We start from the raw sequence: 12,974 nt of genomic DNA, 5'->3' as shown, positions 1-12,974 counted from the left end.
AGGAAAACAATGTTGTAGTTTTCTTCACTCATTGCTAATCAGGACTTTCTGGAAGATTATCCTGCTCTATGGTTGAAGTTGCCCATGTGGTTCAGTTTTCTTCCCATGTATGTGGATGTTTTGTTTGCAAAATTAGAATTGGTGTTCTCCTTGAGCTCTGCAGGATGGGGGGATTTTGGATTGGGGTGAAATATGGTTTAATGGGATATTCACACCCTGCAGTCAGTCAAACTAATTCTTGACAAATCCCACTCAGTAAAGCAATGATCCTCTAGTTTTTCTTGTTCTTTGAGTTGGCCATCTCTTGTCATTCATTAACAATGGCAAAGTGTGTAATCCTTGTTGTAATTATTACCTACAATCTGTCATGGACCACCACATTAAAACGACAACCAAGAAGGCATATCAACACCTCTACTTCCTCAGGAGACTGAGGAAATTTGGCACGTCTTCAATGACGTACAAACCTTAACAAATGCGCCAGGGAAAGCATGCTTTCCGTTTGCATCATAGCTTGGTTTTGGAATAGCTCTACACAAGATCACATGAAATTGCAGAGAGTTGTGGATACAGCTCAGTCCATCACGAGGACCAGATTCAATCTACCCTTTACATTGCCTCGGGGAAAACAGCCAGCATAATCAAAAACCTTTCACACCCTGGTCATTCCTCCTTCTCCCTGTTCCCATTGGGATGAAGATGCAGAAGCTTGAAAGTGCACACCATCAGACTTGAACAACTTCACCTCTATTATTATGCTTCTAGGTGGTTTATCCCAAAAGCTACGGTACTGACCAATTCTCCTCCCACCTCATTGTGGATATTGAGTCTCTGGAACTGATGTGCTACAATGCTGAAAACTATATTGTGCAATCTGTAACTTTCTCTTCGTCTACCTGTTGTACGTTTGGTTTGATTGTATTCATGGATAGTATTATCTGATTTGTTTGAGTAGGATGCAAAACAAAGCTTTTCACCATATTATACGTGACAATAATAAATCTAACTTTATTTTTGGGGCTGTGATATTTCCATATTTAGATCTGTTTTTTGGGAGCTGTCTGAAGACCCTAACATTTCTGGTAGTGTACTTCATATTGACCAGTGATTGTTGTCTTGGCATGACAGTGTCATACAGGCCTGATAGAATGACATCTTGGGCAATATAAGTGGAGACAAAGCTTTGTAGCAGTGACATGAACACTAATAAACAGACAGGTTTGCAGGCAATTGTAGCATATTTGCTCTTGTGAGCTCATATGTTTGATTGCAGTTTCACTAGTTTTGTCCATATTACCCATGTCCCGTGCTGGATAGAAAGCCTGTATACCAACTGTTTATAATGTTTGAGTTCTGTGAATATCTATATCTTGCCTGTCCTGAGCTCGATATCTTGCCTTGAAGTTATGTTTCGGACACGATCGTTTCCCAGATTGCTGTTCGATCCTCGACTGTTTTAAAAAAAAATGATTTCTAAAATATATGTAAAATATAATTTTACCTTGCAATAAATTATTCTAAAAATGTTTTATCTCCCTTGGGCTCAAATCCTCTGTGATTAGTCTGTCTTGATATTTTTGTTCCCACATTCTCTGTAACAAACTGTTCCCTGCAGCTGCCCTGTCTTTGGAAAACTTCCTTATCTATTGGTTGCTAAGCAGCACATATTTTTAGCTGTCATAGCACTTTTAAATTTAGTCTTTGTCTTTGTGTCTTTTTTTTTAGCTTTCCTCACAAATATATCTCTAATTTGTTTTTTCAAGATTTCGTATCATTTTAGATTACTGTACAGACTGTAATATTTTAACAAAACACATCAATACCACCACCTTGGAGGCAATTGATATTGACATTAAAATCTTAATTTGAGTGGAAAAGACCGACTGATATAGGGAGAATATTCCTTCTACCTGAAGTATCTGACGTGGCTATTACCCAATTCTCCACCTCGCGTGCCTTTCTTTACATGTTGAAGTTGGATGGTAACAATGTATCACCAATGTTTAGTGGTGCTGGCTCGAAGGGCCAATGACCTCCTGCACCTATTGTCTCTCATGTCTGCATTTGGGCAAATCATTCAGCGAGAACTTGCAAATAAAAATCCCATCCTTGTTGGCTGAATCTCTGACATTCAGAAGCCTTAAAACATTACCTTTTTTAAAATCGACAATAGAAACGCATAGTGTCGTTTCTTTTCAGTCATGGATATCAATACTTGCTTAGGTGTTGCACTTTCTATTTTACTTGATTGGAAGTGAATTGACATGCTCATCGATGAGCTTGACAAGTTCAGATGGCACATGTAAATGCGGGAGAATTTCGGACATGTGTATTCCATTGCCTAACTCAATGAAGAAATGCTAGCATTCATCCCCTGGTCTTTTGACAGTTCCTTTTCTGTCTATATGATGTCGACACCACCTCTCATCTCATTCCAACTTTTTAGAATCTTGACAATGACTGCTGGATGAATAAACATTTCCTGCAGCTAATTATAGGAGAATCCATAGCCATTGTCTAGATATCTGTCATAGACTTCATTACCTGGCTGGAGATGAGGAGAAAAATTAGTGACGGACCTCACCATCTCCATCACAGGAGAAAAATTAGTGACGGACCTCACCATCTCCATCACAGGAGAAAAATTAGTGACGGACCTCACCATCTCCATCACAGGAGAAAAATTAGTGACGGACCTCACCATCTCCATCACAGGAGAAAAATTAGTGACGGACCTCACCATCTCCATCACAGGAGAAAAATTAGTGACGGACCTCACCATCTCCATCACAGGAGAAAAATTAGTGACGGACCTCACCATCTCCATCACAGGAGAAAAATTAGTGACGGACATTTATTACAAGCCCACCGACTCGCACAGCTATCTGGACTACACTTCTTCCCACCCGGTCCCCTGCAAAAAGTCTATCCCCTACTCCCAATTCCTCCGTCTACGCCGCATCTGTGCCCGGGATGAGGTGTTTCAGACTAGGGCTTCCGAGATGTCCTCGTTTTTCAGAAAACGGGGCTTCCCCTCCTCCATTATAGATGAGGCTCTCACTAGGGTCTCTTCTACATCCCGCAGCTCCGCTCTTGCTCCCCATCCCCCCACTCGCAACAAGGACAGGATCCCCCTCGTTCTCACCTTCCACCCCACCAGCCAGCGGATCCAACATATCATCCACCAACATTTCCGTCACCTACAACAGGACCCCACCACTGGCCATATCTTCCCATCCCCTCCCCTCTCTGCATTCCGCAGAGACCGTTCCCTCCGCAACTCCCTGGTCCACTCGTCCCTTCCTACCCAAACCACCCTAACCCCGGGCACTTTCCCTTGCAACCGCACGAGATGCAACACCTGTCCCTTTACCTCCCCCCTCAACTCCATCAAAGGACCCAAACATTCTTTCCAGGTGAGACAGAGGTTCACCTGCACCTCCTCCAACCTCATCTATTGCATCCGCTGCTCTAGATGTCAACTCATCTATATCGGCGAAACCAAGCGCAGGCTCGGCGATCGCTTCGCTGAACACCTGCGCTCGGTCCGCATTAACGCCACTGATCTCCCGGTGGCCCAGCACTTCAACTCCCCCTCCCATTCCCAGTCTGACCTCTCTGTCATGGGCCTCCTCCAGTGCCATAGTGAGGCCCGCCGGAAATTGGAGGAGCAGCACCTCATATTTCGCCTGGGCAGTTTGCGGCCCGGTGGTATGAACGTTGACTTCTCCAACTTCAGATAGCTCCTCTGTCCCTCCCTTCCCCTCCTCCTTCCCAGATCTCCCTCTATCTTCCTGTCTCCACCTATATCCTTCCTTTGTCCCACCCCCGACATCAGTCTGAAGAAGGGTCTCGACCCGAAACGTCACCCATTCCTTCTCTCCCGAGATGCTGCCTGACCTGCTGAGTTACTCCAGCATTTTGTGAATAAATAGGTTTACTTATCTTTTCCTTTACATACTGCAACAGTAATTTATGGGTTAATGAGTCTCTTTCTTACTACTTGTACTCTCTTCTGCCAGGCAGAACTTATCCCTGCCCTGAACAACTTCTCTTTTGATTCCTCTAACTTTCTACAAATCAACAGTGTGATCATGGGCACTAATATAGTCCCTAGCTATGCCTGCCTTTTGGAGTCTTTGAGTCATAGAATCACAGCACAGAAAGACTTTCAGCCCAACTTTCCCATGCCAACCAAGATGCCTCATCTAAGCTTATTCCATTTGTACCCTATCCGTCTACTTTTCTATTCATGTACCTGTCTAAATGTTTTTGTGCCAAACCTACTCTGGCACAACTGCCCAATGGATTCTCTGCATTAATGACTGCATTGGTGCCTCCATTGATGCTGCCTCCTGTGCCTGTATGAAACATAAATTTCATTAACTTCTTCATCAATTTCCACCCTACCCTCAAATTCATTTGGACTATTTCCAACATCTCCTTTTCCTGATATCTGTCTAAATCATAATAGACAAATTATTCACTTGTTACAAACCCACTTATTTCCATAGATACATAAACCAACTCCCTTCCCTGTCTCGTGTAAGGATGTCATCTTTCTCTCAGTGCCTCCAATTCTGAGATGAAGTTTTCCATTCCAGAACATCTGAAATATTGTCCTTTATCAGAAAACTTTGTTATCTCCTGCTATGGTTATTGGAGTCCTTACCTTCATCTCCTCCATTTCCTACCCTTCTGCCCTCACATTGCCTCCATCAAGAAAGAACAGAAACAGACCTATCTTCATCCTTAACTTCCATCCCAGGAACCTCTGCATCCAACACACTGTTCTTTGATATTTCCACCAGCTACAATGTAATGTCACCATCAGTCATCTTCCCCTTTCTGCAGAGGCCACACTCTGACACCCTGATTTGTGCATCCGTTAACCTTCCCTCCCCAAGTACTTTTGTCCTGCAAACATAGGTGGTGTCACCTGTTCCTACACTGTCTCCCTCACCTTCATCCAGATACCTAAACAACCTTTTCAGACGAGATAAAAATTCACCTGCACCTCCTCCAATCTCTTTTATGGCATTCCTTGCTCTTGATGTGGTATCTAGACTATGCAAGGACCTATACTCCATCTGCAGTGACTATCTGGAGCTTCACTTACAATCCGTTTAATTCCTCTTCCCGGTCTGTCTGTCATGTGCCTCTCCAGTGCCAGGGCGACCCAAATGCAAACTAAAAGAACAACAGCACCTCATAGTCTACCTTCTTCACCTGCAACTCGACAACATGAATAATGAATTCTCCAATCTTGGATATCTTCCTCTGGCCATTTTTATCTCACCTGATCTACACAGATCCTTTCACAAAATGCCCTTTTCAAACCTCCATCCAATCCCCTATTACCCAGTTTCACCTTTCACACCTGTCCCATCTTCCTATCACCCCATATTATTTCCACTGGGTCCCCATCCCCTGTTCCCATTTACCCACATCCCTCCCTTATTCCACTCTTCCTTTCCATCACATTCCATAAACTGCAACCCTTTTCAGCTGATTTTGTTGATTCATATCACCTCTTGGAATATGTTCAAGATGTGGAGTTAGAGAACAAAAACATTTTTTTTTAAATCTTAATTAATTGACAGGGCAGATTTTAGTGAAAAAGTACACAATTGTCTTATTGATTCTGATGGTAGAAGCTGGATGTTTTTCATTCAAGGGTTTGGGGAAATCCAAAGCTGATTCTTTTTGGGAAGGTCAAGGAAAGGGTGAAATCAAGAATTAAGATGTAGTTTAAGATACAGATAAACATTTGATCAATTTTAAAAGTCATTATTGTTTGAAATTCCATACCCTAGAGAGCTGTGAAGGCTGAATTATTGATTGTATTCAAGCAGTTAGACAATATTCTAGGTTGAAAGAAGTTGAGGGTTGTGAAGGAAATAGTATTGGTTTATTATTACCACCTGTACCAAGATATAATAAAACTGTTTTGCAAGTTATGCAGTGCAGATAAATAACATGCAGATGATAACAAGGGCAAGGGCCACAATTGGTAAGCATCTCTCAAACATTTGACAATTCAGAGGTTATTTATTCAAGTCAAGTCAATTTTATTTGTATAGCACATTTAAAAACAACCCACGTTGACCAAAGTGCTGTACATCTGATTAGGTACTAAGGAAAAAAAAAGAAACATACAGTAGCACGCAAACAGTTCACAGCGCCTCCTCAATGAGCCTCAAACGCTAGGGAGTAGAAATAGGTTTTGAGCCTGGACTTAAAGGAGTCGATGGAGGGGGCAGTTCTGATGGGGAGAGGGATGCTGTTCCACAGTCTAGGAGCTGCAACCGCAAAAGCGCGGTCACCCCTGAGCTTAAGTCTAGACCGCGGGATAGTGAGTAGCCCCAAGTCGGCCGACCTGAGGGACCTGGAGTTAGAGAGGGGGGTTAGAAGATTTTTGATGTAGGGGGGGGGGGAAATGTCCATTTAGGGCTTTATACGTGAATAGGAGGAGCTTGAAGTTGATTCTGTACCGTACAGGGAGCCAGTGGAGAGAGGCCAGAATCGGGGTGATGTGGTCCCATCACATTCCATAAACTGCAACCCTTTTCAGCTGATTTTGTTGATTCATATCACCTCTTGGAATATGTTCAAGATGTGGAGTTAGAGGACAAAAACATTTTTTTAAAAATCTTAATTAATTGACAGGGCAGATTTTAGTGAAAAAGTACACAATTGTCTTATTGATTCTGATGGTAGTCTCGCTGCGGCGTTTTGGACCAGTTGCACCGGGGCAGGGAAGATTGGCTGATCCCAGTGTATAGGGAGTTGCAGTAGTCTAGGCGGGAGTAAATGAAAGCGTGAATGATTTTTTCTGTGTCGTTGAATTGGAGGAAATGTTTGATTTTAGCTATGGTTCGAAGTTGGAAGAAGCTGGCTTTTACCACAGCGTTGACTTGCTTATCAAATTTTAATGCAGAGTCAAATATCATGCCGAGGTTTTTGACATGCGGTTTGACTAGGCAGGATAGACTTCCAAGACTGCCTGTTATCGATTTGATGGAGTCGGGGGGGGCCGAATAGGATGACCTCAGACTTGCTCTCATTTAATTGGAGGAAGTTCTGTGCCATCCAACATTTTATGTCCTCAAGGCAGTGTAAGAGGCTGTTTAAATTTGACTGGTTGTTGGGTTTCAGGGGGAGGTAAAGCTGAGTGTCATCGGCATAGCAGTGGAAAGAAATGCCGTGCCTTTGAATGATTTGGCCAAGGGGGAGCATGTATAGAGAGAAGAGAATGGGGCCTAGGATGGAGCCTTATGGAACTCCGCAGGAGAGGCTAGCTGGAGCAGAGGAATAACTGCCTATGTTGATGGCGAAACTCCTATCTTTGAGGTACGAAGCGAACCAGCTCAGGGCAGTGCCATCAATGCCAACCGCGTACCGGAGACGGTCAATAAGGATGGTGTGGTCCACTGTATCGAACGCTGCGCTGAGGTCGAGAAGGAGCAGGATTGCACAGTCGCCGGTGTCGATGGCGAGAAGCAGGTCGTTGTGTACCTTCAACAAGGCAGACTCTGTGCTGTGGTGGGCTCTGAAACCTGACTGGAAACTTTCCAGGATGGTGTATTGGTGCAGGTAGGGCACTAATTAGTTTAGAATTGCCTTTTCGAGGACTTTTGACAGGAATGGCAGTTTGGAAATGGGTCTGTAGTTGCTAGGCAAGGTGGGGTCTAGGTTAGGTTTTTTCAGTAGGGGCTGGACCACCGCGTGCTTGAAACTGGTTGGCACAGTGCCAGTGGCCAGAGAACTGTTGATAATAGAGAGGATGCTGGGACCGGCTATTGCAATGACATCCTTCAGAAGGGCAGTGGGGGCAGGATCAAGGGGGCAGGTTGCAGGTTTCATAGCGGAGACAAGCTTTGCAAGGGAGGATAGTGACGGGTTGGAAGCAGTCCAATTTAAAGGAACAGACTAGTGAGACAGCTAGGTCACGGGTGGGAGGGGAAATGTGCATTCTAATGTTCTCAACTTTGTTGGTGAAAAATTTAGCGAATTCTTCGCACTTAGCAGGGGACCCAACTAAGCTGGTACTGGGGGCGGGACATATGACAGAGGTAATTGTTCTAAATAGGACCTTGGAGTTATGTGAGTTTTTGGAAATAAGGTCGGAGAAGTATTGTGCTCTAGCAGACTTTACTGCTTCCTGGTATTTGAGAAGATTGTTTCTCAGAATTTCGAAGGAAATTTGAATCTTCAGTGCTGAGATGGGGGGGGGGGAGAGGCCTCAATAGTGCAGATGTTGGGGGCAGCTGTGAGAGCCTCGGAGAATTTACTGGCAGTCAATGAATTTATGGCGCGGGAGTAGCGAACAGGGAGATGAGATTTTGCGGGAGATAAAGGCAGAGATGCGTCAAAAATGATAGCGCTGTGGTCCGATAGACAGGCTTCAGTAGTTTCAATGTTGTTGATTGGGAATCCGGATGATAACACTAGGTCGAGAGTATGGCCTAACTTGTGAGTGGGTCCCGTGGTGTGAAGAGTCAGATTGAAGGACTCAACCAGGTGCATAAATTCACTCACAAGAGGCTTAGTGGGACAGCAAACATGAATATTAAAGTCACCAAGAATCATGATCCGGTCAAATTTGGGCAAAATGCTAGAAATCAGATCAGCAAATTGGGTGATGAAGTCCTTATGCATTTTTGGTGGGCGATACACAAGAACAATTAAGAGGGGATAGGCTAGGCCTACTTTAATTAGTTGCACCTCGAAACTGGAGAAGTGATCAGCGTTCAGGAGGCGGCAGTTGAAATGTTTCTTAAACACAGTGGCTAAGCCCCCACCGCGTTCGGAGAGCCTAGGCGAGGTGAAGAAGTTACAGTCATCAGGACAGAGTTCCACGAGTGGAGCAAGCTCACCAGGGTTAAGCCAGGATTCTGTGAGCAGTAAGAAGTCCAATCCACGGGTGGTGAAGAAGTCGTTGAGGATGATGGTCTTGTTCTGTAGGGATCTTGCGTTGATCAGGGCCACTTTAGCAGGGACAGCAGGTGAGCTTCGGTCTGGTAGCGGCTCCCACGCCAGCGGGCGGAGGTTCAGGGAGACCACGCCGCTGCGCTTCACAGATGGCCTTGCTGGGAGCCCACGGGCCGGCAGTCGTCGGTCGACACTGATCGGTCGAAGAGTGTGAATTCTTCATGAGATTAGCTGATTGCTGAGTGGGTTTGCAATGGATGATTGTGATAAGTGGGTTACTAGGTTAGCATGAAGTGTCACAATGTTACAAAGGATTCATTACACAGCAATGCGCATGAGTGCAGGATGGAGCATTTCATTCATCTGTAATTGCTGGGAGGTACTCGTGTCACATGTTTGACATTTCCTCTTGCTAGAGACTAATAATGAACTATACACAGAACCTCTAGGTAATGGGTATCTAGAAACCAAAATCTAAATACCATAAACAATATTCAATAATGAAACACTTCAGCAAACCTAGTTCTCTACTTCTGAAAAAAACCCATACTGTATATCTGGAGTAACTCAGCGGGCCAACCAGCATGTCTTGAAGATATGGATAGGCGATGTTTTAGGTCTGGACCCTTCAGACTGATTGTAGTAGAGGAGAGAAAGTTGGAAGAGATTTCTATTTTTTAAACAAAGGGTTTTATTTAAAACAATTAAGTGTTAAAATGCAGGCCAAGATTTGGAAGAGCACTGCTCAATGGGAATGTTCAGATGCTTAATTAAAATTATTACATAGAAACTAGCGCCATTACAAGATTTGCCAAAATGAGGAAGTCGGTTAGTAGGGTGAAAGAGGAAAAGGCTGTGCAGAATGTCCTTTTTCAAAGGAAATGTATAGATAGATGCTACTGCTTGTGCAATGGTATTTTGAGATGTTTCTGGGTAATGGAGGCCTAAAAATGTAAATCGTCAAGAAAGAGGATTTGAATGAAGTACAGGCACTGGCCAGGATAAAGCATCCGAGGTTAATGCCCAGGAGCATGGAACTGCTCACACTGTCCACCTTGGACCCACTATTGAAAACTGGCATGTGGTCTCCCAGCGACCCTTTCTGAGGTAAACGATTAGTTTCTTAGCTTTGTTGCTATTGAGTGAGAGGGTGCTGTTGCGGAATCACTTAATGTTCTATTTCTCACATGGACTCCGCACCACAGCCAATCACGGTGTCATCAATGAATTTATAAATGGCATTGTAGCTCGACTGAAACATGGTCATGGGTGTAAAGGGAGTAAAGCAGGGCAATAAGCACACAACGTGTAGTGCACCTGAGTTGATGGTCATTGAGGAGGTGTTATTGACCTGCACTGATTAAGATCTGCCAATGAGGGAGTTAAGATTCCCGTTACAAAGCAGGCTACTTGGAGCTTAGTGATGTTACAAAGAGTTTTTTGCATCAAACACCAAGCTGTATGTTCTTGTTATGTAGTTGGCCAGAGCAGAGTGGAGAGTAAGTGATATAGCATTTACTGTTGACCTGTTGTGGTGATGGGGAAAATTGAAGTGGATCCAAGTCTTTTCTGAGGCAGGAGTTGATTCGCACCACAATCAACATTTTTAAGCACTTCATTACGGTGGATGTAAGTGCTAATGGATGATGGTCATTGAGGCAGAACACTGTGTTTTTCACTTTTTCATTCTTCGCAGGTGCTGTTTGACCTGATAATTTTTTTTAAACTGCTGGAAATAATTTCACTTTTTCAGCATATGCAATATTTGGACTAATGTAGGGAGTAATCTACTTGACATCAAATGTATTGTAGTTGTACAATAGGCATTCTACATTTAATTTTAATGTTATTTCTACTTTAATTTATCATCGGCTCTTGATTCAATCAGTTTTACTACAGTCTAATGGACATTATTGTATCCTGATATAAAACTAGCCTAAAAAATAATTCATTTACCTTTGTAACAGCTTACTAAAGTTGTCTATCTGATTTGCTTTGACATTGCTCTTAACGTGTTGCCAAATAGATTTTCTTATACAGAAGCATGCCCAGTTGAAAAGTAGTATTGCTTCATGGAAGCCTGTTCCCAGTAAAACAATCCGATGTATATTCTTGGTTGACCCTGAGACACAAATGCTTTAAGGAAATGTAAATTTATTCAGCCAGTGATTGAATTGCGTAATCTCAATGCATTAGTTCTCGTTTGTTTCACAATTATGATCTTTTGCTCATGAATTTGGTTACATTCAGAGGATAATGAAAATTATTGATAAAATAGAGAGCAAAAGTGCATCCATCAACATTTAAACGATGCATTAATGCTTCCGTCACGTTTAGTTTATCAGCATTGAAACAGGCCCTTCGGCCCACCAAGTCCACGCCAACCGTTGATCACCCGTTCACGTCCGCTCCATATTATTCCAGTTCTGCATCCACTCCTTGCACACTAGAGACATTTATATGCCAATTACAAACCCATACATCTTTAAGATGTGGGAGGAGGCTCATGTGGCAACAGAGAAAATGGGCTGTTTACTGTTGACCAGTTGTGACGAAGAGAAAATTGAAATGGATTTTCTGAGGCAGGAGTTGATTTACACCATAATCAACAACTTGAAGTACTTCATAATCACAATAATACTTTATTAGCCAAGTATGTTTTACAACATGTGAGGAACTTCATTTGCTATATAGTCATAACAATAAAAAGCAACAGGAGACGCAAAATACATTTTAACATGAACATCCGGCGCAGTGACTCCTCCACATTCCTCACTGTGATGGAAGGCGAAAAAAAAGTTCAATCACTCTCTTCTTTGTTCTCCTGCGGTCGGGGGCCTCTAACCTTCCGTTGATGGGGCAATTTTGACTTCCGTAGCCGGTGGCCGGGAGGGGCGATCAAGCTCCTACATTGGGGGAGGGGTCTCAGCTCCCCCGTGCTGGTGGTCTGGACCAGTCGAACCTCGTGCAGCTTGGAGCTCCTGACCGGTCTCAACCCGAGACTGCGAGCTCCTTGATATTAAGTCTGCAGGCTGCGTTAGAGCATTGATCCGAGGCAAGGATTCGGCTCCGATGTTAAGTCCACACCCCTGCGGGGGTTCAAGGTCAGTCCCAGGCAAGACCTCCAGCTCCACGATGTTAGTCTGCAGAGCGACCGGAGATACGATCCGGAAAACAATTGCATCTCTGGCAAGGTGATCGCATTCATTGTGGTGGATGTAACTTAGACACCCGAGGTCAGGTTCAAACCTGGTTCTCTGGCACTGTGAAGCAGCAGCTCTACCAGCTGTGCCACTATGCCACCTAATGTGCCGCTCTGTGCTGTCATGTTTATAGTCATTGTCTTTCTATTTTTTTTTTTTAAGTTACATTTCCTTACCAAATTCACCAGAAAAGATTTTAAAAGATCTGCTTTTGCAGTGATGGGCAAGCAGAAGAATTTCTGAAGTTAAATCACATTTTAGACAAGTGAAATTGTGATCTGGGTCCAAGAAGTATACGGGTTACAGTTAATGATGCTGAATATGAGAATCTTGAAAGCAGAACATGAAAGGTTGTATACCATAATGCAAGAATGCATACCATAATAAAATTGATATGGATAATTCTGATTTATTTGCTATTCTTATTATTTTAGTCAGCCTTGGAGCTGTCCTTTCCCAATCAAATAGCTTTTATGAACGATTCTAGCTAACTATCTTTTAATTAAATGTGCAGCAAAATCTGTTCTTTAGATTCAAAGTTAATTTTTCTTTCATTAGTGAAGTTAATGAAGCTGATACCAAGTTGCTTACTGTTCAGAGGACTTGACAATTGATAGTGATATCAAGGAAATAACTGATCTTTTTCATCAGTTAGTAACCAAATGTTTGGTGTTTTCTATTTTTGTAGTTTACTTGGCAGGAAAGGGGAAGAAAAATATCGAACATGAGATTGTTGGCATGAATTTGAAAGGTTTGCCCTTTAACACTACCTCAACCTTCAATTTACAACAAAAAAAGCTGCTGAAAGTGCTTTTTTCCTTTTGATGTCTTGTCCAA

The 12,974-nt window shown here is 43.1% G+C and overlaps 1 protein-coding gene across 2 annotated transcripts in view; it reads left to right on the top strand.

Moving 5' to 3' along the window:
- LOC144596719 (nuclear receptor-binding protein-like) overlaps positions 1 to 12,974 on the top strand; it is an 82,070-nt gene that overhangs the window by 7,393 nt on the left and 61,703 nt on the right. The gene's annotated exons all lie outside the window — the stretch shown is intronic.

This window comes from Rhinoraja longicauda, chromosome 9, assembly GCF_053455715.1.
Source record: "Rhinoraja longicauda isolate Sanriku21f chromosome 9, sRhiLon1.1, whole genome shotgun sequence".
Lineage (NCBI taxonomy): Eukaryota > Metazoa > Chordata > Chondrichthyes > Rajiformes > Arhynchobatidae > Rhinoraja > Rhinoraja longicauda.
Note: the sequence above shows the minus strand (reverse complement) of the source record. Positions and strands in the feature narration are given on the sequence as shown.